Source organism: Glycine soja, chromosome 18 (genome assembly GCF_004193775.1).
Source record: "Glycine soja cultivar W05 chromosome 18, ASM419377v2, whole genome shotgun sequence".
Classification (NCBI taxonomy): domain Eukaryota; kingdom Viridiplantae; phylum Streptophyta; class Magnoliopsida; order Fabales; family Fabaceae; genus Glycine; species Glycine soja.
In genome coordinates this window covers 13,991,416-14,017,436 of record NC_041019.1, presented here as the reverse complement: position 1 = coordinate 14,017,436, position 26,021 = coordinate 13,991,416, and the positions used below count along the sequence as shown (strand labels likewise).

At 32.4% G+C, this 26,021-nt stretch overlaps 1 long non-coding RNA gene and 1 pseudogene across 1 annotated transcript; one reads left to right on the top strand and one right to left on the bottom strand.

Annotated features, from left to right (window-relative positions):
* Positions 1 to 654: 654 nt before the first annotated feature.
* LOC114394776 lies at positions 655 to 2,246 on the bottom strand. Its single transcript, XR_003662838.1, has 3 exons — positions 2,001 to 2,246; positions 1,130 to 1,272; positions 655 to 1,043 (listed from the first exon to the last, which is right to left on the bottom strand). It is a non-coding gene; the product is annotated as an uncharacterized LOC114394776 (long non-coding RNA).
* A 21,474-nt stretch (positions 2,247 to 23,720) lies between these two features.
* On the top strand, positions 23,721 to 25,187 carry LOC114396970 (annotated as a pseudogene).
* The last annotated feature ends 834 nt before the right edge of the window (positions 25,188 to 26,021 follow it).

The window sequence follows — 26,021 nt, the reverse complement described above, 5'->3', positions numbered from 1 at the left end:
TAATAAATGCGCGTAATGTGAGACACAGGTGACAATAGTACTATTTAACGGAGTAAGGATGGACTGCATTTCTACGCTAGAGGTTCATGATTCAAAGAGAGAAATTATTATACGTTGTTCGTATTAGTTTGCACTCTAAACATTTTAGAGGAGTGGGACTTGGATTCGGGTGGGTCCTAGGCTTCATCCATAACAAAACTCATTAAAGATGAACTACAAGCAAAATTATTGTATTTTATATATTTCCTTATTTGGAATTTATCCGGTTTATCATCTCAGTCGATGTGAATATTTTAAATTTTGAATTCCTTATTTTAGTGACTTTCTAAATTCTGATTGTATGGGATTTGACAGGTCAATCCTCGGTGTGGCCAGCACCTTTTTATGGTACTGTTCTTCCTCAATAATATGATATATCAGAGTCACCATTATACTGGAATACTTTACAAGTTAGAATGTTTCACGCAACCCATTTTGCTTCAAGCAGCAATTGATCCGTGGGTTGCCACTGTTGTTCATATTAATATCTAGGCTTCTCATGGGCCAAGCTTTGCTAATTCCCTGCTCTTTAGGACACTTGGCTGGAGCATCTCCATTGAAGTAAAAGCATTTTTTAAGATATAAAATGAGCATAACTCACAGGAGAGGCAGAACAAAAACATGTAAGAGGCACTTCTACTATCCATCATCATTCATCCCATTTTGACATTTAAGGCACACTTTTTAACTCCTTTAACTACACTCACCTAAATATAAAGCCTACTAGTTGAGAGTTTCAATTTTTAAAAAGATAATCATACAAATAACTTGATGAAAAAGCATATGTACAAATGAAGCATGGGTACTCTATTGTGGCGAATAGGCACGTAGATATCAATTCAAACTTCTTAACATGTTTCCAAGATACAACTCTTTATCTGGTTAGATACAGCTCTGTTAGCATACTTCCACCAAGACCCGGAAGCAACTTTTACTGGCACCAGTGAACGTTGATTAAATGCAGCAAAGTTGTCTGCTAATATGATGATATCCTCATATCCATCCTACAAAAACATGCAAAATTTTTCCCTAAAATTAACGACAAAGTCTGGAAAAAAAAAAACAAAAATAAACAAGCATGAAATGAAACCTTAGATATGATAATTGTAACATCATCCAAATTCACTATAGCCTTCTGTAAAGGTTGTTTGCTATCAGCAACTTCAATTGGCAGCAGCTTGGAGTACTTTGCCTTCCTAGTCACTAGAGTACTTTAGTGCCAAATTTAAATATCTGAATTTTTTAGAAGAAAATTACTAACAAAAACTAAAAGAAAAAGAGGTAAAGTAATAAAATCACGATGAAAACAAAAGAAAATTGCATGCCACCTCCAAAGGAGCTAAGTGAATAATTGTCAGAGAGGCAAAATATCTATAGTGGGAAAAGGCTACTGTTGTTGTAGTAATTTTATCAGACAAAGAAAGAAATGAATCACCATTCAATACCTCCCACCCCCCATTTTTTAAAGGATTGGGATAAAAAAGAACACTGTGACACCTAGCCAATAAGTACAATCCGCAAGCAAAAGCAAAGTTCCACCGAACAGCCTAGACAGGCCATGCACACAACCCCACCATTTCCCCTACCATTCAAGAGAACCAATTAGAAACAACCCCTCTCCTCCAGCACAACAAGACTAGCTATCATCTTTTTTTACCACAAACATAGTATCATGATAACCAAACTAACTAGGATACCCAAACATGGGTACTTTATTATGGAAAATTTGAGGAACATGCTCGCAGATATTAATTCTAACTTATTAACATTGTGATTTGCTTCCTAAACAAGCCCTGCATTTTTTGTCAAAGCCTAGGCATACCCATTGCCTCATCGAACTTCTACAAATTACCACAACATATGGACCCACCATTGTAACAAAGAGCAAAAATCAATTGCTCAAATAACAAATTAGTTGTCCAACACAATAGCATTGCACGATTTGGAGCATGGCTGCTTACCTGGTTGACGATGGCCACACGCAATGCCGGCACGATACACAGGACACAGGTATGACGACCAGTGAGTGGATGAATGGACTGAGGACACAAAGCGAGCAGCGAAGGCAAAATCGATGATGACTCTGGGTGAGGTTTAGCGAGGTGCGCGCTAAATAGCTATAGGGTTAATATTTAGAAGTTTTTGGTAGAAAATCGACGACGGTCCTTTAGATAAAACCGTTGTCGTCTACGTTTCACGTAATTACACAAATGCCACCATCCTACATTCTAAGTCGATTCAACAAACTCGTCTTAGAATGTAAGTGGTGAAAAGAAAAAAAATTCTCCCTAATTACAAAATGGCTAACACGTCACATTCTAAGACAATTTCGCATAATCGTTTTAGAATGTGCGTCGTAAAAAGACATATTTTTAGTAATGATTTGTTTACATTTGGTGTAAGACTTATATCAAATCTCATTTGATAATTTTATCATATCTAATAATTTAGATTATTTTACTCCAAATTTTTTTAAAAAGATAACTAAGTATATCACTTGATCTCTCTTCTCAATCGATATGTTTTTCAAGTAAGATTAGTTGCAATTGAAAGCCCTTCTCCCATGCACACTTTCATATCCTCGTTCAATAATGATAAAAAAATATTCTCGTTCAATTTCCTGTTAACCTTTTTCAGTTTTTTGTTCTTTGTTATATTTTTCCTGTAAAACCTATTGCCCATCTGGAAAAACAATTCCAATTGAAAAAAAAAAAACCATGGCATTGCTATTTGTTAAATAAAATCAATTCTAATTGTGCTATTCGTTGAACAAAAGAAAACTATGCGAGAAATCCAATTGAATAAAACCAATCAAGAGTAAAATTGATACAATTCAACAATAAGTAATGGAAGAAAAAAAATGTGGGATATCAAACTTACAAAATTTTAATTGGCTGAATCGAAAAATATTAATAAATCAATCTTGAATTGCACCGAGAATTTCAATTGGCTGGAAAGAAAAGTATGGAACAAAAACTCGTTCAATCAATGGGTGTGAACATCATCATGGAGAAAGGTTTCTATAACCGGCTAGAAGGACGTACTTAAACGCATAGGAAAAAAAAAAGATTGTTGGTGAGTCAGTGGTGTGTGCATGGTAGAAGGATTTTCAATTGCAATTGATCTTACGTGGAAAACAAAAATATTATTTTAGAGTAAACTAATATAAAAAATTTCATAAAGATAAAATTAATATTTTTTAAATTTTACATAAATCTTCAACATATTTGACCGATATTATGTTTTTCTTATCTTTCTTCCCATTTGTTAATCTTAATCCTTCGATTAATTAATTACATATAATGTCAAGTAAAGTCTGCCACATTTTAGGCTCATTTGAAATTGTTCTGGGCGTATCACATTGTTAATGAATCATCAAGTTATTTATCCATTCATGAGAGAGTAATATATAATTTATTAATTAATTCATTTTTTTTTCTAAAAGCAAGACATCGTAGTAAAAAATTATGAAAGTAACTCTCGAGACGCAGAGATCACGTGAGTTTTATCTCTCCTAATAAAATATTTTCCGTACTACAATCATAAAATTAAACTTTTGTTAGTATGCTTAAAAATTCAATTATCTAACCACTATATTAGACCTTATTGATATAATTTATTAATTTATGAACCATGGTAGTTAAAAATTGTTAATAAAAATATCCATAGAAAATCAACGTAAAGATTCGATGATAGTGATGAATTAGGTGATGATATTGTTTGACTTTATGCCATCCCCAGGAAACAAGTATGGCATCCTATGGCTTAATTCTCCCATGTAAGGTCTTTGACATATCATTTTTTATTATATTTGGGCAGCTAGTTGTATCCTTTGGGATTTTGACTTATATGCTATGAAAACATTAAATGATGAATTTGGAAGTGAGAAGAAAGAAAGAAATAAGCCCAGTGGATCCTAACCTAGTCCCGTCTCTGAATATAGACGATAATAGAGATTTCAGGATATTTGGTTTAAAATAAATAATAAGAAAAGAAAATAATATAAAAAATACAAGACAATTGGTTTTTTTTATAACAACACTATTTACCATACTTTTTCAACACACATTTTACTATTAATTAAAAAATATTCAAAACTATAAAATCATGTATTAGATTCATCAATAAAAAGTGAAAGTCACAAAAAAATTATAATATTCACAAAAATTCAACTGATAGTAAATAATATATTTAAAAAATATGTAAGAAATATATGTTATGAATAATCCTTGGATGTTCATGTCTTTTTATCTTTTATTAATTATTTTTATTTGTATTTATCCTTTTGTAATTACATATTTTCTTGAAATTAATACATACAATTATCACTCTCCTCAATCTCTCTAAACTCTCTTCTTCTCTAATTAATTTCTCTTTATTATTCTTCTTCGAGTCATATTATATTTAACATGTTGTCAGCATAATCATTTTTCCTCCATTGAACATATTTTCTATTCTATTGGCATGTCAACTCGCAAGAAAAACCTTCTAGAGAATTTTATCAAATAAAATCATACTTTTTGAATTCACATTTCTTCAATTTAATTTGGTATTGCTATATTCTTTATGTATATGTGAAAAATTATCCTGAAAACACTATCAAATAAATAAATTCTAAAAAAAATGTAAATGTCTCAAAGATTTTATTAAAGAAAGAAATTTGAAGAATTTATATATTTTACTAGAAGTAAAAAAATAATACAAAACGTAAAAATAAAATATTTTTTCTTTTTCTCACTAGAAGTGAAAAAATAATATAAAATTAAAAATAGAAGAATAATATTTTTCACGGGAAGTGAAAAAATAATACAAAAGTGAAAAAGAATTTTCTTCTTAAGTTTCTTGATTATTTGTTCTCCATGTTACACCTCCTTAAATTAAGGTGTACTGCATGACATTTGATAAAAATATTCTATCTATTTGTTATCATTGTTGATATTCGGTGTCTCTTTGGAAATTCGTATGCACAGTGCATTTTTAACCTTCGATCAAATAAAATTATAACTTATATAGTAAATGGTTGGTTGATTCCTTTTAGGCTTTTGGATGCATATATTATATATGATCATTATTATAATTTGATTTCACATATATATGTCCTTGACCTTGAGATTTACGTACGTTGAATTCTTTTACCACCAGAAGTAATAAGTAATATTGTCTTTCATATTATTTTAAGAAGCAAACTGATATTTGGATTTGAATATCGCGCTGATTCAATATATATAAATTTTACGTTGAATATTCATGAATGCTAGATTATAATTGTTGAATAGTTGAGTTACTCCGTTAAATATTATATTTGGTGGCAATATTTTTTGTTTGAAATTTCTTGAGTGGTGTTCGCAATCCCGTGCGCACGAAATAATTACACTGGAGGTGACCTAAATGGATTTCAGATTCCTTTGAAATTGGCAAACAGATTTATAATTGTAGCATGTATTGAAGTTTTGTATTTTAATCATGATGAGGTATAAATATAGGTAGATTGATACGTGGTTGATGTGCACGTTCAGGTATTGGAGTTTCCTAAATTGCATGGTTATACCTTACATAATTATATTATATATTTATTTTTATATTAACCATATGTGTGTGTATATAGAAGCTTATTTTCTAGTGTTAATTGATGTTCCAATGTTACGGTGTTGTTATGGTATGAAAAAATTATTATTGTGCCAGAGTTTTAGAATAAAAGGAAGATAACTGGAATATTAATATTATTATTGTTGATGTTGTTAATCAGTCATTATTTTTTATATGTAATAATATATATTTTATTTTGAAAATACGATGAGAGATATTATCATTTCTGATGTAAAATCAAATTGCTGAAAGTATTTACATATAAAATAGGATATTAGATACCTCCATCTATGAAGGAAAAGGTAGTAAAACATGTAACAACCCGCCTTGTCGTTATTGTTATTTTAAGATGCATAATTTTAATTTTAAATGAAATCTTTATGAATTTGATTATGAAAATGGGGATAAATTTTTTGCGATATACACTCACCAAAAATGCAAAAATACATGTGTGTGTGTGTATATATATATATATTAAATCATTATACATCATTCACATGGTAGAACAGAATTTAGTTTTTAGATATATCTAAACCTGGGATTTACATGCCCAATAAAAAAATAATCAAGGAACCAACTAAGGGAAAATTGATATAAAAAAATACAACTCTCGCTCAAAATAAATTTCAACGTTATCATGTCGATTTGGCGGCTCCAACATTGCCTATTGTTGCTCATCTGCTCCCACAAACGAAGGTTTGTGGTCATCATAGGTACCAATCACACGATACAAAATTGCAAGGATGATCGAGTTTATTATAAAAGATTAACAAGCATCACATGACAATGATTAGCAAGAAAACAATAACAACAACCAAAGTCATTCTCAAAAATCCATCAGTTCAACATACCCTTGACAAACTAGTCACCAACTTTTTCCACAATTCAAATCAATTATGCTCAAAATGATACATGCACCTAACTCAACTCTCAAATGCAATGTGGTACCATTCGTCTGAAAATAGCCTAATCGTATCCACATGACACTCTCACTTAGGAAAGCTAGGCATCAGGTCACCCTTTCCTGCACAAGCCACTCCCCCCATGGTGATCAGCATGAGTCTCAAGGAAGTTTTAAACTGAGTGATATTCCCCCAAGTACTTGCATTTTTCCTCATGAAAAACCACATGTACTTAGTGAAAAATTTACATTATTTCCATGCAATTATGTAATATGAAACATGGGCACTATCAATGCACTAACCTTGGATAGTTAAAAATTATAAGCAATCCCCTTCCCTCTTCAGGGATGCTTATAATTCTTAAACCCTCCTTCCCTCTCCAGAGATATCCAATATGGTCATTGCACCCCCCATGTATATACACAACATACATCCATCACAATGACATTATCAACATCAACATCATTTCATCTCAATATCATCATCAACATCAATATCATTTCATTTCAATGTCATCATTAACAACAATATCATCTCATCTCAATGTCATCATCAACATCGACAATCAATTGCATTCCACATATATGCATATAGATTCATTTTGATACTCACATTCCCCAAGTCTTTAGACAACACAAATCTCATACAGTAGTAATCCATAATACTACGAGACTAATATTTTAGGGAAAATTTTAAATTAAAGAGGAGAACTATGGTATACAAAACAAACTCTTATGTATGTTTAAAATTTAATAAAGTAAATAGAAGAACATATATAAAATTTTGGGCAGATTCACCTCTATAATTAAGATTTTTCCCGAAAATTCCAATCATTACAACAACAACATCATTCTCAATTTCATTCATCAAACACAAATATATTGTGTTCCATTAGTCAAAAACACAGTTTTTCTTGAAAACCAACATGCATAGGGACAAACATGCAACCCCATAATTGGGTTCCTTGATCCCAACTATGGTATCAAAACCATAAACAAACAATAAACTCCCCTCATCTATCTATATCAAGGTTATCAAACTCGAGAGTTTACGCAGACTCGTGAGAGTTCTATAAACTCGACTCGTAAACTCAACTCGTAGACTCGTAAGAGCCTACTTCATATAAAAATAATAACAAAATATCTATAAATAATATACTAATTAAATATTTCAACAATATAATAAAGCAAAATAATAAATCATAAAGTTCAAAATATTTAAATAACCAAGTCTAGTAATAATACATTACTACTAGACCATAACTTGTAGGGGTTATAGTAGTGGTAGATCATTTTCATCAAGGGTTTGATGTTACTAGAGAACAGGGGTTTGATATTATTAAAGGTGAGAACTTTGTATTTGAGAATAACACACTAAATGAAGGTATGTTGAATGCTAAATAGAAAACAATAAAAAATGACTTACATTTTGGTCTAATTTTTTTAACTTACTAACTCGTTGACTCGGTAGTAAACTCGAGAGTTTACCGAGTTTACTTAGAGTTTATAGAGTTTACCTAGAGTCTACTAAAAAAGAGTTTACTCAAGAGTTAACTCGCAGAGGACAACTGGACTCGTAAGAGTTAACGAGTTAACTAGAGAGTTTGATAACCATGATCTATATTCTCCCATTAACTCCTCGCGACGTTGTTTTGAGATATCTTAGGTTCACGTCCGTTAGTCCGAACACAGAGCTCTATATACCAAATCGAAGAAAATTTAGTGTAGATTTCAAAGACAAGGTCAATATTAACATTCGAGGTCAAATACCCACTCAAATTTAAAAGGGAATAAAATGGTGTGTCTTTTGGAATCCACATAAAAAGACGTCATTTTGAAATTCCGATCACGCCAATGTGATCAGGGTTCAACAATGGTCACAAAAACAAAGTCTATTGTATAAAAAGGCAACTTTTACAATGCCTCATTTTAAAAGGGTTTTTCAAAGGAAGTGTAAAAAATCCAATAATAGTACCCAAATCACAAAAGATACTAAGAGAGGTTCAAACTAACTAGGAGAAGACATAGAAAACACGATTACCTCGAAGAAATAGCAAAGGGAGGGTCGAAGGATTCATTTTCTATCAAATCCTCGAGTTGAGTTTTGGAGATTTCACTTCAATTAAAGTGTTCCTCTCTGTGTGGTGGTTCGGTGGTAAGCAGCAGCGGCTTGTGGCGGTTACCCCTGGTCGTGGGTGGTGGAGAAAGAGGTTCTAGGGTTTAGGTGAGAGTTTTAGAGAGAGAGAGAGAGTGAGTGAGTGAAAAATGCGTTCTTTCTCATTGTTGGTCGTATTTGTAACCTACAAGCATCGCCAGAGTGAAATTTTGCTCACCTAGGTGAGCTAGCCCTACTCAAACACGCCTAGGCGAGTTCTGGGTGAATCCCTGCTCTAACATATTTCACCGCTTCTGTGCAAAGGTCATATCTAACTCTCTAGATGTTATTTCACAAATCCCAACGGTCAAAACGTGAAGATGTGGGCTGCAAGCTGACAAACAAAATTTGAAGGTGATCCAACGATTGAAAAATCCGAGATCACTATTTTACCAAAATAGTTTTTGGGTCAAACTTTAAGTCACACATTTCCAACATAAACTCCACATAACCTAACATCCACACCAAGCAGTTACACAAGGATAATTCACACAACACTTTAACTAATCCAAATTAATCAAGTAATTAAATAATAAAAGAAATGCATCAAACATTTATTTTCAGTTATTAAAATTTCATAGCGTTACAAAACAAATTGCATGAATTTGAATTATAGGTGAATATGAGATCCATAGTGGATTTGGGATCGATCTATACTATTTTTGGAAACCAAAGAGTCGAGTCAAGTGGTTAAGAAATTCATCGTTAATGACTAAAATCATAAGGCTTATCTAGTTGGTTCTACTCCATTCTTAGAAGTGAGTGCAATAATATCTAATTATTATGCTTATAGATAATCATGTGGTCATGATCATGGTTGTGGCCGTGATCATAAAATAATATTTAAGAATACTTTTTTCCATCCAAAGTGGAAAAGTAATGTGAAACATGGATCATCACATTAGTGAAAAGAATTTCAAGAAATAAATTATCTCATACTATCTTCTTGAATTTATAATTTGCAGAATGTTGTTACTTAATGTTTTGATGGTACTGGATCTTATGTAAGTTTTTCTAAGACAATAAATATTTTAATTGTAAGATTGGTACATTTCAAATATATTTTTCAAAAAACAATTCACATTGAATAATAAAATTTTGTCAAATATATTTATAGTCCATGTTACTTAGAAGAATAATAAAAAAATTCCTTTTTTGTAATGCGAGTAGTCAATGCTAGTATTGTTTTTGGTACTAGAAGTATAATTGAAGGTTCCAAGCAAGCTAATGTATTGTGCCTAGAGGAACAAAGTTGGACATCAAAAATACAAATGTGTATTTAAAAAATTATGAACTTTTTCTTATGGTTTGCACTATGTTGGACAAGTGGCCTTAATAACTTAAGAGGGGGGTGAATTAAATCTTACAAAATTTTCCACTAACTAATTTTGACCCCCTTTTAAATGATATATGATAGGCTCAGAATGCAGAAAAAAAAAAGAAGCAATCAATTTAACAATGTTGTACAAGACAAAGTAAAATGTAGTAAAATAATTGAGATAAGGGAAGAGAGAAAAGCAAACTCACTTTATACTGGTTCAGTTACTTCCCGTGCCTACGTCCAGTCATCAAGCAACCCACTTGAGATTTTCTACTATCTCTGTAAATCCTTTACAGACTTTGAACACACCTTGGGATCCCTCACCCTTGTATTCAAGATTCTCACAATCCAAGAGACACACCGTCTCTTGATTACAACTGAGTTCAAGAGATGAACAGAAAGATTTCTCTCCTTTAGAGTAGATGATACAAATTGAAGATCCTAGAAGAATTCTCAATAGATTTGCAAGTGTTTGGCCAATAGTTATTGAGAGAGCATTTGACAATTAAGTTCTCTTAGAATATCTCTCTCTTACTTTTTGAAGTCAGACACACATATATATAGGCCCATCGTGTCTTTTCAAAAATGGTTTGAAGAGATGTGTCTTTTCAAGAAGTTTTTCTTAAGTTTTCTCACTGGTAATCGATTACACAGTTAATCTTGTTTGCTTGACCTTGAATTAATCTTGAAGAAATCTCTGTTTGCTTAACCTTGAATGGTTCTTGAAAAAATCTTGTTTGATTATACTTTTCGCATCATCAAAAACTTGTATTTATACATTTACATTCTCCCCTTTTTTTGATGATGACAATCATTATCAAGTGAATTCTTTTCGGCATCATCAAAACCTGCATGATTTACATTCTCCCCCTTTTTGATGATGACAACCATTATCAAGTAAATTCTTTTGGCATCATCAAAACCTGCATGATTCACACACTACACATATATTAGTACAATGGAAATGCATATTGTCATAAACCAGAAGTTTACGAATCAAAATAAATATGTTGTTTGACATGATTGGTTAGGTCATCCTTAGTCTATTATGATGCGAAAAATATTTAAAAATTCTTGTGGATACACATTGAAGAGACAGAATATTCTTCAATCCAATGATTTTTCATGTACTATTGTACTATTTGTTCCCAAGGAAAGTTGATAGTTAGGCTATCACTAGAAAAAATTGGGAATTAGTCCATTTTATTTTTAAAATGAATACAGGGTGATATTTGTGGACAAATAAACTTACCTTGTGGATCATTTATATATTTCATGATTTTAAATTATGCATCAACTAAATGGTCACATGTTTATTGTTAGCTCAATTAATTTGACTAGGAACACATTTCCCAAATTACACATGCAAGTTTACTTCTTATGTTTATAACAAGTATTGATTTGCATCACAACAACAAATTATAATTAGCTCTCCCCTTTGAAATTGTTTTTTGGTGAGCTGTCTAATATTTCCCATTTGAGAATTTGTAGATGTGTTGTATCACACAAAGATGAGTCCTAAAAGAATGTTGGGAATGAATATCCATTTATAAAGATTTATACATGACTTAGTTTGTCAGTTGTTATTTTGAATCAGTTGTCCCAACATTATGGGGAGAGAATAAGCAATTGGAAAAGAGATATTAGTTGAAAAGAATTATCATCCTGATCCTCAGATGAAACAATGTGAACCAAAAATTCAAAAGATAATTCATCTAAAAGATTTACCAAAAAAATGGTTAAATCATATGTACCAACCGCTAAAGCTCCAATGAAATTTGATGTCCATGTTGGACACTATAATATTGCAAAACGAGTCTCTAACATGCCTAAAGCGTAGTAAACCCCTTGGTTCCAAAGATAAAAAAACCTCAATTAAGAAAATGAGCTAAAAAGTTAGATGGTCAAATTATGGTTACGAGAATGTTGAAAGATTCCTTTAACATAATTATAAATTTTAGTTCCAAAAGAACTCAAGTACCTGAAATTAGTGAAAATAAAGATATTTCAAATTTTTTCATGAATAGAATATGATGGAACCAAGGTTGGCCCTGGCTCTGTGCAGAGGTGCAACGACACAAGGCCCATGGCTAAAAAGGACTTAATTTTTTTAAAAAGATATATAGTTTTGTAATAATTTATTTTATATTATTTAGGTTATTTTAATAACTAAATTAAAATTATTTTTATTTTCGTCAAATTAAGATGTGATGTGTGATTAAAAAGTATTATTATATCGGTTGTTAGTTTATTTTTTATGCATTACCTTCATAAGTCCATACTGAATGCATTTTTAGCTCACTATGATATATCAACATGTAATTGATCTATGATAATAGACTTAAAATATTTCTGTTTTTAACAAAATAAGAAACTAACGATAACTCAAATTATAAATGAAAAAACTAAGTATTAGTGTATTAATGAAAAACAAAAATATGAAACGATATTTTGTTGATGATAAACAATAACGATCAAACTGAAACGTTTTCTTTGAGAGACAAAATATAAAATTAAATTAATTATAAATATATATTTAAATTAAAGTTATAAAGAATGTGATGGGTTCCTCACAGTTTTACCCAAATTTGTAAAACTCAACCGGGATGAAGATGGATTTAAAAATTAAATCATCTTTTTAAATGTGAACCTATCCTCTCTATTACAAGGATTGGAGAGTCAAACTTATCACCGACTTATCCCATTGTCATGCTTATCTTATCTATAGATATTTATGTTATGTAATTATTTTATGAATAAATTGAATGATATAGATGATAACATAAGAATAATTTGAATAAAAAAATGTGATATATCATTTTGAGATTTATTAATGTTATGTTATTTTTTTAATGTAAGAAAGCATATAATTTTTAATGAAATAATGTGCCTACTTTTTTATATAATGTATATTTATATTTTCTAATACTTAAAAGTAAAAGGGCCCAAATTGTTTTTCACCATGAGCCAATTAAATCTCAAGATCGACCTGGGATGGAACCGAAAAAAAGCCAATGTTGACAATGTATTTGCATATAATGTAGCGCTTAATGAAATAAATGATAATGATAATGAGGTTCAAGAGTAAGTCTATAAAGGATGGGAGACAAAGAAATTATTGACAAGAATAAAAAGATTCAATTAAGTCAAAATAAGACACGCTTCCAAAACCGAATGATTTGTAGACTTTTAGTCTATACACTTGAAGATGTAACACATAGTTACATTTTTGGATATGTAGTTCATACACCTGAAAATGAAAATTTGGTTAGATTATTGGGCATGTAGCCCATATACTTGAAGACGTAAAACTAGTTAGGTTTTTGAACCTACAGTCCATATACTTGAATATGTAAAATCAATTACGTTTTTGGACTCATAAGTTATACACTTGAAGATGTAAAACTAGTTAGATACAAATGGGTTTTTGAGCAAAAGAAAAAATGAAAATGGTGAAATTGTTAGATACAAAGTATGACTACTTGCTCATGGATTTCAAAAGGACCCAATATTGATTTTAAAGAGGCATACTTACCTATAGTGGATGCAAGTACTTTTTGATACTTAATTAGTCTAAATGTAGATGAAAGACTAAGTTTACATTTAATGGATGTTGTCACAACTTACTTATATGGGTCTCTTGATAATGACATTTATATGAAACTCCATGAAGGATTTAGTTTGCCCAATAAAGCATGTTCTAGAGAAGAATACTCTATCAAATTGAATAAGTCTCTCTATGGACTAAAGCAATTAGGACGAATGGGGTACAAACATCTTAGTGAGTATTTGCTAAAGGAAGGATATAAGAATGATCTCATTTGTCCATGTATTTTCAAGAAGAAGAAAAAATCTAAAAATGGATTTGCCATAATTGTTCTTTATGTAGATGACATAAATATCATTAGAACTATAGAAGAACTTCCAAAAGCCATAAATTGCTTGAAGAAAGTGTTTGAGATGAAGAACCTAAGAAGGACAAAATTCTACTTGGGATTACAAATAGAATATTTAAAAGGCAGAATTTTTGTGCATCAAGAAGCTTATATAACGAAAGTGCTTAAAAGGTTCTATATGGACAAATCACATCCATTGTGTACTCCAATTGTTGTAAGGTCTTTAGATGTGAACAATATTCCTTTCAAACCTAAATAAAAAGATGAAGAACTATTTGGTCATGACGTACCATATCTTAGTGCTATAGGAGAATTAATATAGCCTGTATACATGACTTGATATATTAGTTGCAGTTAGTTTATTAGTAAGATATAGTTTTTGACCTACACGCACTACTACAAAAGTGCCTTTCCACATCGCGGTATCTACGCCAGTTATCAAAAAACTGATGTAGTATATGATGCGGTGACAATTTTGCAATTAATGCCAACTATATTACGTTGTTAATGATGGTTTTTATAAAGCCGCCTTTGATGTTAACGTTACTAAACCAGTTTTATAAAAATCGTCTTTGATCCAAGTCATTTTTAATTATTTTATTCACTGAAAAATGATTTTTGGATGTGAAATCACACTTGTGTTGTTGTTCCCATCTTCTCATTTTGTAAACCCTAAACCCCGTTTTCAATGACATCGAGATCGATCGAACATGGATGAGGAGTACGATGTGATTGTGTTGGGCATGGGTCTCAAGGAGTGCATTCTTAGCAGTCTTCTCTCCGTCGATGGCCTCAAGGTACTCATCACTTTCCTATTTCTTTCATTTTCTTTTCAATAGATTCGATTCTCGCATGTTAATTCCTATTTCTTGTTCGATTCAGGTTCTGGACATGGACATGAATGACTATTACGGAGGAGAATCCACTTCGCTCAATCTTATTCAGGTCTTTTTTTCATAATTTCTTTCTTATCTTTCATTTCTGCAGAAGAAATAAAATAAAATAAATATTTGTTATTATTGAAGTTTGAACTGCGAAATGATGATTTCTTTGTCCTCTTCTTCAGCTTTGGAAGAGATTCAAGGGAGATGACCAGCCTCCTCCACATTTGGGTGCTAGCAAGGACTATAACATCGATATGAACCCTAAGGTCTTATAATTTATTTCACTATTTTTATTTTAGTATGCTAAATCGTGATGGATATTAGGTATATATACTTACTTGATGTAGCGTATGATATGATTCTTCTCAATTAGTGTGACATTATTTGTTCATTTGTTTTCTTCTAGTTTATTATGGCTAATGGCAATTTGGTGCGGGTTCTCATACATACCGATGTTACTAAGTATCTCTCTTTCAAAGTTATGGATGGGAGCTTTGTGTTTAATAAAGGAAAGGTATGTTTATGTGTTGGTGTTACTCATTTATCTTAACAAGAGGTTTCTTTTGGTTTAGATGTTAGATGTCTTAATTAATTGTTTTGCTTGTGGGTTGGTGCAGGTTCATAAGGTATATATAATATGCCCTAACCGCTCTGCAGAGATACTATTTGAACAAATACTATTTGAAGAAAATTTATAATATGCCCCAATTGCACAGTGTACACTTCTACTATGATCATAATAATGTATTATGGTATATTATGCCTTTGCAGAGATAAGTTCAAGTTTGAGAAAAACGAAGTCCCAGAGTTTTACAAACAACTCTGTAAGTTAGAAGTTAGTATGTTTGATGTACACAGCTGCAGATAACTTTAAATTGCACTTATATTACCTTTATGGTACTTTACTATTATATTCATTTAAATTTTGTTGCCAATCTTCATTATTAACTAAAATTTTCTATTTCCCACCTGATTGTTTGTGTTGTGTCATTATTTCAAGGCTTCTAAATTGAAATTAAGGGATGTTAAAGGAGCATTACTGGATACAGAATTTGCAATGTGTGAGGGAGATGACAATGCTAAAGCTTTGTTCTGCCAAGGACAGGTTGGTATTGGAATTGAAGACCTTTATGTCAAATGTTTGGAGCTTTTGTTATCCTTTATTGTGTTTGTCTATATGTTATTATGGTATTTAATGCTTCCTGCTTTCAACTCTAGTAAGTAAGTTATTTCTAATTTACTAGGCATACATGGCACTCCATGACATTCATGTTGCAGTTGAAAGCTTTAAGAAGGCACTGACCATGGAGCCAAATGATGGTCAGTTACGAACATACAATTTTGGGTCAAGCCTTTGTCATGTACAATTTTCCTTTAACTTATAGCTTAAACCTATAATCTTTTTACACATGTGTCAACATATAGAAGCCAAAACAGTTTATGAAACAATTTATCCTTTTTCAAAATTAACCTCTGAAAGTTTAAAGCGAATAACTTTTAGAACGTCAATAAAAAATTAAAGAGCTACCAACTTTGTACCATTTACCCAGACTTTTTATATTAGTCTAATTTTGAGAAGACTTTCACCCCAAATGTAATGCTTTTGTAGGTTTTCAAACTCTTGCATGTTTGATTCCTTGAAGGATGAAATATTTACTAGCATCATTTCCATCTTCTACTTGTTAGTATTTCAAATCCAAGTTTTGATGCTCCATGCATATATTGTCCAAAATTTCTATTCTATATCTAAATGTTGGTTAGCAGTTACCTGTTTTTTAGATGGATAGTTTTTTTTTTCTTTTTTAAAACAAATTGGAAGACCACATTTAGTTTTTATGTTTGAGTTCAATAATTATTATTTGCTTTGTTTTTTCAAGTGATTGATGCATTAGTGAGCCAGTTGCTTCCTTACGATTAGACAGAATTCAACCGCCATCACCTTGAGAACATACGAGGCTTTTCTAGCAACACCCTTCAGAACTTGATACATTCTCTTATGATTATGTAGGGTGTGTTTGGTAAAGATGATGAAAATAGAGAGGATTAAAATAAATGAAAAATATTTGAATCAAAGCAGAATGTAAGAAGTAAGCAAGGCTCACATTATTTTTCTCTATTTTTCTCATACCAAACATAACACAGTGTTTACAAAAATATCAAAGTGCACATATTTGAAATGATTTTGTTAATGGCAACTAGAGAATGCAATTCTCCTACTAGAGCCGAAGGCTCCTCTAAGATGTTATTATAGTCCTCAAAATTCCCATGACAGAAAATTTCATTATTGTACCTTTGTGGTGTGTGACTCAAAATCACAATTGGCACAAGTGAGAAGGCTTCAAAGTGGTGTTGTCATAACTGTTTTCAGTTATTATAACTAAATTGGTTTTGGCACCAATGTATAGCCCTTGTTCCTAGGACTAGCTTTTAGAAGTGTATATATACTCTTGATCATGTAATGTAGAGAGAGTTTTTTTGAGGCTGCAAAATAGAGGAGTTGTAGAAAATTCAGAGAGTTCAAAAAGGAGGTAGTGAGCTAGGTGACTGAGAGAGGTTTTGAAAAGAGAAACCAAGAGAGATCAAAGCTAGTTGTTGCTTGTATTGAACTTGTAATTTCATGATCAATGTGATGATGATGAGTTGCACTTTCCCGTGGATGTAGGCACATTGCTGAACCACATAAATCTTTGGATCTTGCTCTGTTGTGCTTGCTTTGATGTGTTTTCTTGTTTGTTTTTTTATCTTGTGCATGTTTAAGAGTAGCAAAAACTATACATAGAACCAACAAGTGGCGCCGTCTGTGGGGAGTCAAGATCAAGAAAGATGGGAACATCAAAGTACGATATTGAGAAGTTTTCAGGAAAAAATGACTTCGGGTTATGAAGAATCAAGATGGAAGCAATCTTGATTCAACATGGTTGTGCAGAAGCTCTTAAAGGAGAAGAAAGGATGTCTGAATCTCTAAGCTCAAAGGAGAGATCAGAGATGATTGATAGAGCAAGAAGTGCAATCATTCTATGCCTTGGAGATAAAGCTTTAAGATAAGTTGCAAGAGAAAAGACAGCAGCCTCAATGTGGTTGAAATTGGAGTCATTGTACATGACAAAGTCCCTTGCAAATCGGTTATGCTTGAAGCAACAGCTGTACACTTTCAAGATGACAGAGTCAAGAACAACCACTGAATAATTGGCTTATTTCAACAAGATTCTTGATGATTTGGAAAATATTGAAGTAAAGCTTGAAGAGGAGGATAAAGCTCTCTTGCTTTTGAATTCCTTACCAAAATCCTTTGAACATTTCAAGGATGCAATTCTTTATGGCAAAGATCAAGACATTACCCTAGAAGAAGTCCAGACCTCAATAAGGACCAAGGAGATGCAAAAACAGCAAGACTCTAAATCTGAGGATAATGGTGAAAGCCTGAATATTTCAAGGGGAAGGAATGAAAAGAAGGGAACAAAAGGAAAGAAGTCCAGATCAAGGTCAAGGGATTCAAAGAATGGCTAGAAAGCAAAGTTCAAATGCTTTAATTGTCACAAAACTGGTCATTTCAAGAAAGACTGCCCAGACAAGAACAAGAAAGGATCTTTGGACTCTGTTGACATAGTTGAAGCCTCTGAAGGTTATGAGAGTGCAGGTGTTTTAGTAGCTTCTAATACCAAAACACAAACAAAATGGATTATGGATTCTAGATGCTCATATCACTGTAGCCCGAGAAAGGACTATTTTGAGACCCTGGAATTGAAACCAACAGGAGTTGTACTGCTAGGAGACAACTACCCCTGCAAGGTACAAGGCATTGGAACTGTGAGATTGAAGATGTTTGATAATAGAGAGTATCTACTGAAAAATGTAAGGTACATTCCTGAACTCAAAAGAAATCTTATCTCCATAAACATGTTTGATGATCTAGGATATGCAACTAGAATTTCAAATGGTGTTCTTAAGATTTCAAATGGATCTTTAATCATAGCTAAGGGTAACAAGAATAAAAGTAATGGCTTGTTTATTCTTGAAGGTTCCACTATTATTGGACATGCATTAGTAGCTAGTAATACATTGATTGATAAAACAAAACTTTGGCATTTGAGATTAAGTCATGTTAGTGAAAGAGGATTACATGAACTTGAGAAACAAAATCTGTTAGGTGGTGATAAACTAGATAAACTTGAATTTTGTGATCATTGTGTGCTTGGTAAATCACATAGAATAAGCTTTGGCACGGGTATTCATGTTTCATCTAGGCCTTTTGAGTATGTGCATTCAGATTTATGGGGACCATCTAGAGTGAAAACTCATGGTGGAAGCTCATACTTTCTCACCATCATAGATGATTTCTCAAGAAGAGTATGGTTGTATGTTTTGAAAAATAAGTCAAAAGCTTTTCAAAAATTCAGAGAATGGCATACTCTTGTTGGAAATCAACTTGGTACAAAATTAAAAGTTTTAAGAACTAATAATGGCCTGGAGTTTGTTTCAGAGCAGTTTAATGAGTTTTGCAGGGAAATAGGCATCAAAAGGCATAAAACAGTCCCTCACACTCCACAGCAGAATGGTTTGGCAGAAAGAATGAATAGGACCATTTTGGAAAGAGTAAGGTGCATGCTTCTAAGTGCAGGACTGCCAAAGACCTTTTGGGGAGAAGCTGCAAACACAACAACATATTTGATTAATAAATGTCCTTCATCAGCCTTAGATTTCAAGACACCAATGGAAGCTTGGAGTGGTGAACCACCTAATTACTCAGGATTAAAGGTGTTTGGATCACTGGCCTTTGCTCATGTTAAACAAGGAAAGCTGGATGTAAGGGCTGTAAAGTGTGTGTTCATTGGCTATCCTGAAGGAGTTAAAGGGTACAAGCTGTGGAAATTGGAACCGGGTGAGACAAGATGCATCATCAGCAAGGATGTAACCTTTGATGAGAGCAGAATGACAATGCTAAGTAAGGAGTAGAAGGATAACAGCTCAAGTAGTGAGAATACCAATTTTGAGGTGGAGCATTCTGAGATTTTTGATCATGACAGTGGAAATGTTATTGATCACTCTGATCAAGCAGAAGCTGGAGAAAATGAAGAGTTGGTTACTCAGCATGACTTGTCCAATTATCAATTGACTAGAGATAGAGAAAAAATGGTGATAAAGCCTCCAAAGAGATATGGTCATGCTGATATTATCTGCTATGCCTTGAGTGTTGTTAAGGAGATTCAAAATTCAGAACCAAAGACCTGGAGGGAAGCAATTGAAAGTGAAGACAACTAGTTGTGGCTTCAGGCAATGAGTGATGAAATGGAATCTTTGAGAAAGAACAAGACCTGGATACTTGTGGACCAACCCAAGAAGCAGAAGGTTGTTGGATGTAAGTGGATTTTCAAGAAGAAAGAAGGCATTCCAGGAGTAGAAAGGCCTAGATTCAAGGCAAGATTGGTAGCAAAAGGCTTTACACAGGTTGAAGGAATTGATTGCAATGAGATTTTTTCACCAGTTGTGAAGCATTGCTTAATTAGAATCATACTTGGTCTGGTAAATCAGTATGATTTGGAACTTGAACAGCTGGATGTTAAAACAGCTTTTCTCCATGGAAATCTGAAGGAAACCATTTACATGAACCAGCCTGAAGGTTTTGAAGAAGGGGAGAACAAGGTGTGTTTGCAAGAAAAATATTTGTATGGACTGAAGCAAAGCCCTCGAATATGGTATCTGAAATTTGATGAGTTCTTGATCAGATATGGCTTCATTAGAAACAGATATGATAGCTGTGTATATATCCTGAAAAAGGGGAAAGTGTGTGTTCTTTACCTTCTCTTGTATGTGGATGACATCCTCATAGTGAGTGCTAATAAGGAAGAGATTAGGAAACTCAAAGAAAGTTTGAACACAGAATTTGAGATGAAAGATCTAGGGTCAGCTAGAAGGATACTCGGGATTGATATTCATAGGGACAGGGCAAAGGGTGAACTATTCTTGTCCCAAAGCAACTACCTCAAGAAAGTGGTGGAAAGGTTTAGGATGCATCAAAGCAAACCTGTTAGCACACCACTTGGCCATCATACAAAGCTATCTATCATTCAAGCACCAGAAACAACTGAAGAAAGGTCTAAAATGAATCAAACACCCTATGCCAGTGGTGTTGGAAGCATAATGTATGGAATGGTTTGCAGTAGACCTGACTTGGCTCATGTTGTAAGTATTATAAGCAGATTCATGGGAGATCCTGGCAGTGCACATTAGGAAGCTGTGAAGTGGACACTAAGGTATCTAAATGGATCTTTGAAAGCTAGATTAAGGTACAAGAAGACAGCACATGAGACAGCAATCACAGGCTATGTAGATGCAGATTTTGCAGGAAATGTAGACACAAGGAAGTCCTTAATAGGATATGTGTTTACTTTGTTTGGTACAGCAGTCAGTTGGAAAGCAAATCAACAATCAGTTGTTGCTCTTTCAACAACTAAAGCAGAATACATGGCCCTAGCTGAAGGAGTGAAGGAAGCAATCTGGCTTAAAGGTATGATTAATGAACCTGGAATAGCACAAGCTTGTGTCACGATTCACTGTGACAGTCAAAGTGCCATTCACTTAGCAAATCATCAAATGTACCATGAGAGGACAAAGCACATAGATGTAAAACTACACTTCATCAGAGATGTGATTGAATCTAAGAAGGTGAAGGTGGAAAAGGTTTCAACAGAAGAAAACCCAGCTAATATGTTCACAAAGTCCCTCTCTAGTGTCAAGTTCAAGCACTGTCTGAACTTGATCAATTTCGAAGATGCCTAAAGCTGATTGGTAGAAGTGCAGCCCTGAATCACAAGATAGACACTTGCTAATTTGGAGTCAAGGTGGAGATTTGTGGTGTGTGACTCAAAATCACAATTGGCACAAGTGAGAAGGCTTCAAAGTGGTGTTGTCGTAACTTTTTTCAGTTATTATAACTAAATTGGTTTTGACACCAATGTATAGCCCTTGTTCCTAGGACTAGCTTTTAGAAGTGTATATATACTCTTGATCATGTAATGCAAAGAGAGTTTTTTTGAGGCTGCAAAACAGAGGAGTTGCAGAAAATGCAGAGAGTTCAAAAAGGAGGTAGTGAGCTAAGTGATTGAGAGAAACCAAGAGAGATCAAAGCTAGCTGCTGCTTGTATTGAACTTGTAATTTCATGATCAATGTGATGATGATGAGATGCAATTTCCCATGGATGTAGGCACATTGCCGAACCACGTAAATCTTTGGGTCTTGCTCTGCTGTGTTTTCATGTTTGTTTTTATCTTGTGCAGGTTTAAGAGTAGCAGAAATTATACATAGAACCAACAACCTTCCTTCAAGAGTATACTTTTCGTATGGTCATTTTTTAGTTCAATAATAAATAATAAGTAAAATACATTAATATTTTAGATTCTTTAAGAATTTAATTTTATATATCTTGTATAAAAAAATCTTAGACCTTTATTTTGACGATTCATACACATAGTAAATAAAAATTAAAGCAATAAATATATTAATGATAAAATCATAAAAGAGGATAAAAGAACTAAAATTAATAAAAATTTGTTTTATTACTATTAAGAATAATTTTAGAAAAAAATATAAATTTAAAATAAATTTACTGTTACCAATTAAATTAATATTAATTTCTTAATTCTTAATTGGGTCTTGTAAAAAAAAAATCAGAGTTAATATTATTTTTAAAACTAAGCATCAATTGTTACTTAGATTTAGTTGCTGTTTTAATTTGTGGTAGTACTATTTTCAAAAATCGTAACGGCTGCATTAGCATTATACTTTAATTAATTTTGATTTGTGTTAGTATTATTTCCAAAAGTGGTAACGACTACGTTAATAATACTACTGGTACTTTAATTAGCTTTAATTTGTGTTATATTATTTCCAAGGTCAAAATTGTAACAGTCACATTAATATCATTAAATTTTTTATGGGAAAAAGCTCATATTATTTCCTTCAAAACTTGTTCATCAATCATCAGTACAACTAGTAGTAGCTCATATATACTTTATTTAGTAGTAGCTTTTATTGCTTTTATGTCATGTACTTTTCTGTGTTTTAATTGCCGATAAATATTTAAATTTCTCCATTATTTTAGTTAAGGGCTATTTGGCAAAGAACTGATAATAATGTGTTTGTATATGGGCATTTTCACTAAATTTTATAGTGCAGTTCTGCTACTTCTGTAATCAAAAGTTTCCTGCGGCTTAATTGATATCTCGCTATTTTCAGCTGGAATAAAAAAGGAACTTGCTGCAGCTAGGAAGATGGTGAGTAGGATCTAATTATTACAGTTTTTTTTTTTTAAGAATCACTTCTCATTGAAATGTAATATTTTTTGTTCAATTTTCATACGTTTGTTTCAAGTTTTCAAAATAATCAGAAGCCAAAAAGACTATGAAATCTAATAAAATCAGAAGTTGTTTTAAATAGCTTCTTGTAAAATCAGCTACATCTTTTGAAAAAGTGATTTTTATGATCATAAACAAACAAAAATTTATCCTTTTTTTAAAAAAAAATCTTAAAATTAGTCACTAAGTTGTTTTACATCAAAATCACTTTTTTTTTAATCTGTAACAAACTGCCATATATCTATGTAAATTGAACAAGCATTGAAGCATTATATACTTGTTGGGAATCTAAATATGTTTGTTGCAGATAGCTGATAGGCGTGATCAAGAGAAAAAAGCATATCAAGAGAAAAAAGCATATAGCAAGATGTTCCAATAACACTCTGGTGGGTGTGTCTCCATCTCTCAGCTAAACAGATAAAGTAATGAATGTATAGGCATATTAATCACCGTGAAAGTTGACTTGTAGTTTTGAAAGTCAACGTGCACCATTCATGTTCAGTTTATAGTACATAGTCAACTTCCTGAATACAAAAGCTGATCAACTAACACAACACAAAACTTCTAGTGTTTCAAAAACGCAAAAATGTACACGGTTCAGTTTTGTGCTTTGAAAGGTCCAATTGGGTTAAGTCAAGACATGACTCCTACACCTAAATGTATGTTGATACTTTGTTGAATGAGGTCTTTTGCACATTTAGTAAAGAATGAGCAGGTTCTATGACCCATACACATTATGGACTCCGAAACCAAAAGGTAGGCATATAGAGGAGTGCTACCAATACATTTTTCAATTCATTTTCTCCCTTTGTTAAATTTGTTTGTCTCTATAACAATAGACCATTTTTTAAAAAATATTTCATACTACAAACTATATGGTAGAGAGGATTGTTGGGCATGGATCATTTGGGGTTGTCTTCCAGGTATGAAAACCCAGGAGTTGCAAATAATGCGCCTTCTTGACCACCCAAATGTTGTATGTTTGAAGCATTGTTTCTTTTCAACCACTGAAAAGGATGAACTATACCTTAATTTGATACTTGAGTATGTTCCTAAAACAGTTAATCGTGTGATCAAACATTACAAAAAGTTGAACCAACAGATGCCTCTGATATATGTAAAACTCTATATCAAGCCTCAAACTCTATTAGTACATATTCAATTTTACTTATCTGGTCAAAAATTGCTTAGTTCAAACTCTGGAGATTCATGACTATTAATCAGCAAATACTAATTGAAAGTTTTTCTATGTAGGTTAATCCGCATACTCACCAGGTGCGACTTTGGAAGTGCAAAAGTCTTGGTATGTTTTATGTATGTATGTGTGTGTGTGTGTGTGTATGTGTGTGTGTGTTTCTGTCTTTTCTACCTTCACCCATTCCTCTTGATACTTCATTTGTCTGGGTGGTTTCACCTTGTTTGCTCTAACCTTTGACAGGTGAAAGGCGAACCAAATATATCATAGATATGTTCTAGATATTATAGAGCACCTGAGCTTATATTTGGAGCAACTGAATATACTACAGCTAGGTGTATTGGTTGAGCTTATGCTTGGACAGGTAGGTGATTGTTGAGGGGAGCTCCTTTGATTCTGTGGTTTAGTATATGTAAAAATAAATTTGTTTTTATTTTTATTTTTCCAACCCTTGTTCCCTGGTGAGAGTGGAGTTGATCAACTTGCTGAGATCATCAAGGTAATCTTTATGATTATTTTCTTTGTTGTTACTGTTATGTCTGCCATAGAAATATATCAAATCTGTCCAGCTCCAATGCCTAGTGTTATAGTTCTGTCAGTTTTTCTTTCTTGTTCAGTGGCATTTCAGTCGGTTCAGTTATTTTCTTGAAACAGAGACATTTGTCAATTTTCACAATTGTGAATTTTTTTTATTTCTTAAAAAAGGGATCATTTGAAACAAATTTCATGTTTTCCCACGCGTTAGCACAGATTAGTGTTCTAGTTTCCATTGAATCTATCTATGCTTCAACTTTTTTAATCTTTTAGGCTGAATTAGCTTACTTGGGTGATTCCTTGTTTGAATCACTGATTCTCTAATCAATTTGATGTCACATCTAGTTTTCAAATTATTTTTATAGGAACAAAAAATAGTGTTATGTGCCTTTCTTTTTCAGCCATTGATGGATAGAATTTGCAAATGTTAATTTATAGTTGTCCAATCTTTATCTGTTTTCAGAAAATTTGACAATTCTTTAATCTTCCCTTATGCTTTTTTTGTAGCAAATTCATTAATGATATTGTCATGATTGTATCATCTTCAATGGCTACGAGACAACGAAGTTCTGAAAGTGCTCATTTTGAGATGTTGAATGATCAACATAGGTAATATTGGTTAGTTACTGTATACTCAATTTAAAATAGAATGAAAAGTAGAAGAGTAAAGGCATGAATTGTGCTTGAATTTATTTTCTTAAGATTTATTCATGTATAGATTATCAAATTAAGTTTTAACTGTATAATTATATATAGATTGTTGAATTAGGTTTATTCACATTTGTAACTTGTAAATTTTCAAAAGGTGCAAAAAATTTGGTATAGCCAAGACGGTTTAAGTAAGAAATGTCTTAGAAAGTGTCATTTCTAAGACGTTTCTTAGCTAAAACCGTCTTAGAAAAGATACTTTCTAAGACGGTTGTAAAAAGAGAACCGTCTTAGAATGTTCATTTTCTAAGATAGGTCTTAGTTAAGAAACATCTTAGAAAGGATACTTTCTAAGACAATTATTATCTATGACCGTCCTAAAAAATACTTTTTCTAAGGCGGTTGTTATCGAGGACCGTATTAAAAAGTCTTAGGAAATATACTTGCTAAGACGGTTGTTACCAAACAACCGTCTTAGAAAGTTAGAAATGGTACTTTCTAAGATGGTTG